General features: G+C 36.6%; 1 pseudogene; it reads right to left on the bottom strand.

Moving 5' to 3' along the window:
* Positions 1-1,061: 1,061 nt before the first annotated feature.
* LOC142505738 (uncharacterized protein At5g41620-like) lies at positions 1,062-4,366 on the bottom strand (annotated as a pseudogene).
* Positions 4,367-6,134: the final 1,768 nt, after the last annotated feature.

Genomic DNA, 6,134 nt, shown 5'->3' with positions numbered 1-6,134 from the left:
TATTCTATCAGTCAGTTTATTTCCGCACTTTTATTGTTAACTGATTGATATCGACTTACAAGATTTCCGAGTATCAGTTTATCACAAAACTGCCTCATAAAAGAGAAAATGTTGTGAAAATTGTTAGTGTTTATTCAACCCTCCCTTCTAAACACTCTTTCACCTTTACCCGATTATATCAATTTACTTTGAGGATAGTTTCGATCATGTTAAGAGGTGGATGTTGAATTTTGTTAATTGACGATTTAGAGATTTTTGTGCACTTGTGATTTTAAATGTTAAATTATTTTGATTTATGAAAATATTAAGTTATTTTAATGGTGAATTTCGGAATTTGAGGTTTTAAAAAAATAGTAGGGTTTTATAGTTAAAAAGTAGTGGAGGACGTTTCAAGTGCAGAGACGGAATTTAGAGCAACGGCTTGTAAAATTCTTTTGTTAAAATGAGTATTGGAAGATCTTAAGAAGTCGTTGAGCCTACCAATCAAACTATATTGTCATAACAAATAAGCTATTAACATTGCTCATAATCCGGTGTTGAATGACAAAACAAAGCATATAGAGATAGACGAGCGCTTCATAAAATAGAAGATTGATGAAGGAATAATTGTATTCACTTTATACCAAGTTTGCAACAGGTGTAGATATTTTCACTGGCTTGAAGGAGAGTGTGGATAAATAAAAAAGATTCTATTAATTAAAACCTCATAATATCAAGGTTAAATTGATTGGCATCGAATCCCTTACTATATTCAATTTCCTCATTTAATATTTTCTCTAGTTCTTTAAATTCATGTATCATTTACTGTTTTTAAGTTAAGTAATAAAATTAAGGAGATTTATTTTCTCATTTCTTTACTTACAAGTATTATATTATAAAAAATAGTTTCGTTTCTTTAGCAGCTGCTCGAAGTTAGAAAAAGCATGACTTTGATGCTATAATCAAAATGTAAAATATAACGCACACTTTATGTTATTTCAGTGAGTTCGCACGAGTAAAAATGAGGACGATGATCGGCCAGAAAGAAACACACAAGTGATGACAAAAATCCCAACAAAACAGCTCAACTTGTTTCAATATATGCTTCTGTACAACCACCGTTTTTCACACTTACATTAGCATAACTTCTTTCGAAATTGATTTTTTCGCCCATACTTTCAGCAGTAATACTAAAAGGTTTGAGGTTGATTGAGTGCATGAGGAGAGCAACGGATAGCAATGGAAGTTATCCATTGTTTTTCAAGAATGAACTAGATGTCAACTTCTTGGGATTTCTTGATCAAGTTAAGGTGAACAAGAATGTAACACCTCAAGAATTTCAAAATTATTTCGGATTCTGTAATAGTCTTGCAAAAGCAGTTGTAATACAACAGAAAACTCAACATTTTGAAATTCTAGTACTCTGGCTCTCCCCTCTGGCATCTGCCATTCTTGATTTTGAACTGATCATTTGAATGGCACGTGATTTTTCCTGAATAGTGTAAGGATCACGTGGAGACCATGATTGCTCATTTTGCTCGGATAGAATGTGATAGTCTCTGACAAGTGGTAACTTAGAACTTGATAGTGCGTGATCTTTGAGACCCTTGCTTGATTTGTCTGTAAGTAACGTCAAGATGGCTTCTGTTTTGAGCTTGTTTCTCGAGTAGATATCTTGCCCAATCTACACCTTCACCCAAGCATGGACTACTCGCATCTTGAATGGCAGATTCAACACAATCTGACACACTCCTTTGAATAGAACCACTCCTGCAAGCAACGTGCACAGAGATAGTTTCGAATCATGGTTTCATCGTTAACTGTCAATTTCCTAGACTCAAGGTCAAGAGCAGATGCACGAGCCAACTTGTACCCCTTATTGTTGTTATTATTATCCATGTTCAATTCAATAGAATGAAGATCACTGTTTCCTGAGTCTTCTTTACACTCTATAAATCTACTATTCCATTTCCTTCTTCTTGCTCATTCTGATGACAACCAGCTTCAGCCTTACTCAAATACATCCCATTATCAACTTCATTGTCTCGTTTCGTTCCAAGGAAACATTCCAATTGTTTCCTTAACTTCTTAATGGCAGAATTTTTCTTCTCGAATTGATTCTTAGAGTCAAATGGTTTAGCAGAATCCCGTTTTAGCATTTCTACTTCGGCCCTCTCCTTGTCGATATTCTGAACTAATTCATCACACACTTGTTCGGTAATTTCTCTAGCTTGTTTCTCGCTTTCCAACTCTTTAGCTGCCTCCAAGAATGACAGCTTAATCTCTGCTAATTATTTCCCAAGTTTTTTGTTCAAGATCTCGAGTTGCCTCCTTAAACATTCGCTCTATCTCTAGTTCACCAGAAATAGACGCAACCACAAATTCCACAGCTTGCTGTTCTTTACTTTTCCATGATGCCTTTTCTTCGGCAAAACACTTGATGAGATGGTTTATCTCTCTGTTATTAGGGCAATATTCTTGGATAAACTGATTAACTTGAAGACGAGCTCTCTCAAGCTCGGCATGAAGGGCAGAGATTAGAGACATGCTAGACGAAGGTGTATCTGCACGAGCCCAGATTCGGTTGATGATTTTTAAGAGCTCTTTAGAAGTGGTCAGAGCATTACTTGCGTCCTTATAACGGTTAGTATTACCACTAACTGATCCACTTGAAGTCGGGGCTCGGGATCGAGTCTCTATCTGAAATTCATACTTAAATGTGAATGTTCCAATAGAATTTTTCAAAATTCTTATCCTGGGTTCGATATAAACAGGAGCAAAAAGGACACGAAAAGTACAACCGGAGATGAAAAATTTCTTGATATTAGATTGCATTTGGATTTATGGATTTGAAGTCGAATATTTGAAATGCATAATAACAATCCTATTGGTTTGTCTGGGTAAATTCATTTGACATCCACAAGTTTTTTTTTAATCATAGTAAAATGAATTTCAAATTCATTCCCACAACGAGTCATCTTAAATCCTTCCTTCAAATACTTCGTCAAATCCAAATTTTCATCCAAATCCAACGTAAATAGCAATTATCAGGTAGGAAAAATCTTTACCTCCATGAAACTGGCATTTCTAAAAGAATCAAGAGCTCCCACATTTTGGTCTGATGACCTAAGCCTTTGAGAAAATGACGGGGACCTTATCTGATGACTACCTGTTCCAGATAGATCCATTTTCTACAAAATACAGAAAAAAAAAGAAAGAAAATAAGAAAGAAGTTTGATTTCAACATAATATTGTAAATTGAAGAGCATACAAACAAGGATGGGGGAATGAAAGTTAAATACAACCTGTCCGAATTTGACATTTACAGTATCATCTGAAGCGCATAACCTTAATGTAAACATGAATTATTTCTTCCTTGGCACAATAGAAATAGATATATGGCCATTGAAGCATGCAAATATGGGACCCCAATCAAGTTGACATTTTTATACCAAACCGTTTTCCGGCATACCAAAAGCTATACAATATATAGTAGTAGTGAAATTCAATTATTTGAAATCGTCTTGTAGCCCAAACATCGTGATTCAATTGCAGTGCCAAATAAACAATTACAAAAGAAATTACGAAGATCCTCAAACAGAACTTCTGATTACACTGCAATATGACGGCCAAAGACTTGTGTCATCGTGCAAACATCTCCTAATAGTTTCCTTAACAATTTAAATTCAAAGCCAATGTGAAAATCAGTAAACAAAACATATTACATCACGGATCATTAAAACAGCATCAAGACCACATAACGGCACATTGAAGCAGCATCAAGCAAATTTACCATCGGAATTGTGTGATTTGAGCAATCCACAAATTGATGTTGACATCGTTTCCTGCTACAAAGATAATCTTTCTTCCCTAAACCAATGAAAACTTCACATAGACAACCATTAACTCTGATGAAGAGGAGCACCTCAAACATAGTTAAATACGGGGGTCATCTCCAAGCTGCGGCAATCCATTCCCAAAAACATATTTTTTCCTTCTTTACACCAAACAAAATCAAATTTTTAATATGAAAACAGGTCCTACGTTTCCCACAAAAGTCAAGCAACACTAATGAAATTACGATTTGATGCAGAACCCAAAGGGAACTTAGCAGGGAACTGAAGCATCACAACAGAACGTAACACCTTACACGCCACAATGTTGTTTTTTACGGATATAAACCTCCAAGATACGAATATCCAAATCAAATTAGAACACATTTAAGGTATTAAAAGCGAAGGATCAGCATCCCACCTCCGAAATAGTTGGGCTGTGTGATGGATCCGATAAATGTGGTGACAAATATCGTGATCCGAAGTGCAATCCCCATCCAGGCTGCATTTTTTCCCTCTTAGAAACCGTCTTTACTCTATCCGTCTTCTGTTGATGTTTTATATGTTAAGAGTAGATGTCCAACTGTTGGTAATAAATTTATTGAATAAACCATCTTTATTTTAATATAATTCATTATTCCATGCTTTGTTATTTTTTTATTTGTATACTTATGTGATCAACATAGATAAAGACTTTGATTATACTTTAATACAAATGAATCGTAATTCGATGTTGAAACTCATTTGTAAATACTGTATAATCTAAATTAGTTTCCTAGTCGATTCAGCCGCCTAAAACATGGATAAAGGTCGCTTGAGCTCGAGACTAGCATCTGTGATGTTGCGTACCACATTTCTTGGTAAGGGCATAGAGATGTCCAAACATGCAGATGGGTAGTCATATGATGATTATACCGAACTGCTCTCCCTAGAACATTCCAAGTGGTTATCATTCATCGAGAGGATAAGTTCGTGGATATGATTGTACACCATTACTCCTTACGACCCGGGACAACACTGAGGCTCTATAAGCTAGGGCGGTGCTTTGACTCGTTTAACGACTCCAGGAGGGTCATCAGGTGGTGAGATTGGGTATAGTTGCGACGCATGTAGAGCCAATGCATTGTAGTCGGGGATTCACCGCTCACCTAGGGGTGTGGATATCTGTGTGATCTGATGAAATAATAGTGTATGAAATCTCAGGCCAGAGTATGAGATGTACGTTAGAGAAGGAGTTCTCCAATTGTATATGCGATGCCAGTATTTATTATCAAAGATATGTCACAGAGTCATCGAATTCTTATGCAACCCTCGAATAACTAATGGTTGCGGATTCGATCGGGATATATGAGATGAAAGGACCTTACAGTACGTTAATCATAACCGACTGATTCTTGCAGACACTATCAGTGATACTTAAGGAATCATGGGCGATGCTACTAGACGCTCTTACCATGATTCGATGAGTTTAATCAGAAATATGATTTCTGACATTCTCATGAGCAATTGTTGATACACAGAATGGGGAGAATTAGGGTAAGCCCGAATAAAGGATTATGACCAAAATCACATAGAATTGTGAACCCATGGTTAGCTGTATCCCTGAACCATTGAGGGTAACAAAAGTATATGATTATTTTGTCCCTGTTGGGATAATAAATTCAAGGAGTTGAATTTATATAAAATATTGAGATAATAAATACAAAAAGTTGAATTTATAGAGAACATTGAGAAATAAACTCAAGGAGTTGAATTTTTGAATATTAAACTTTTGAGGTAATAAATTCAAGGAGTTGAATTTATAATTTAAATATTAAATTCAAATGTTGAATTTATAAAGGAGTTAAATTAAATGTAATGTGTATATGTATAATGGCTTGAGCAATAAACCACACCCATGGACCCATGGTTCCAATTTTTCATCTACAAATCTCGTTTGTGGCCCTTAATCAAACATACCGAGCCATCTCACGATTTACTCGAGCCATGCCCGAGCCATCTCAAGCCAAACACGACCCAACACCCATCTAGGCACCCTACTGACACACCCTGACCAATAGAACCTGAACCTAACCCACGCACAAATCTTCTGGAACAAGGACCCGAACTGCACTCTTGAAGCTTTCTCGTCCAAGGACTCCTATCCAACCTAGGACTCTATTACTCGAGCCACCATAGAGCCCACCTGACCCTAACCAACCTTGGACCATACCCAAACCCAGCCCAAGCCACTGCACCCATGCAGTGAGCCACCAATTCGAGAAACCAGCAGCTGCGCGTCTAAGCTACTCTACCATGCTAAGCTCGAGCTCACGTCGAGTC

The sequence above is a fragment of the Primulina tabacum genome, chromosome 10 (assembly GCF_025594145.1).
Source record: "Primulina tabacum isolate GXHZ01 chromosome 10, ASM2559414v2, whole genome shotgun sequence".
Classification (NCBI taxonomy): Eukaryota; Viridiplantae; Streptophyta; class Magnoliopsida; order Lamiales; family Gesneriaceae; genus Primulina; species Primulina tabacum.
This window is presented reverse-complemented; position numbering and strand designations above follow the sequence as displayed.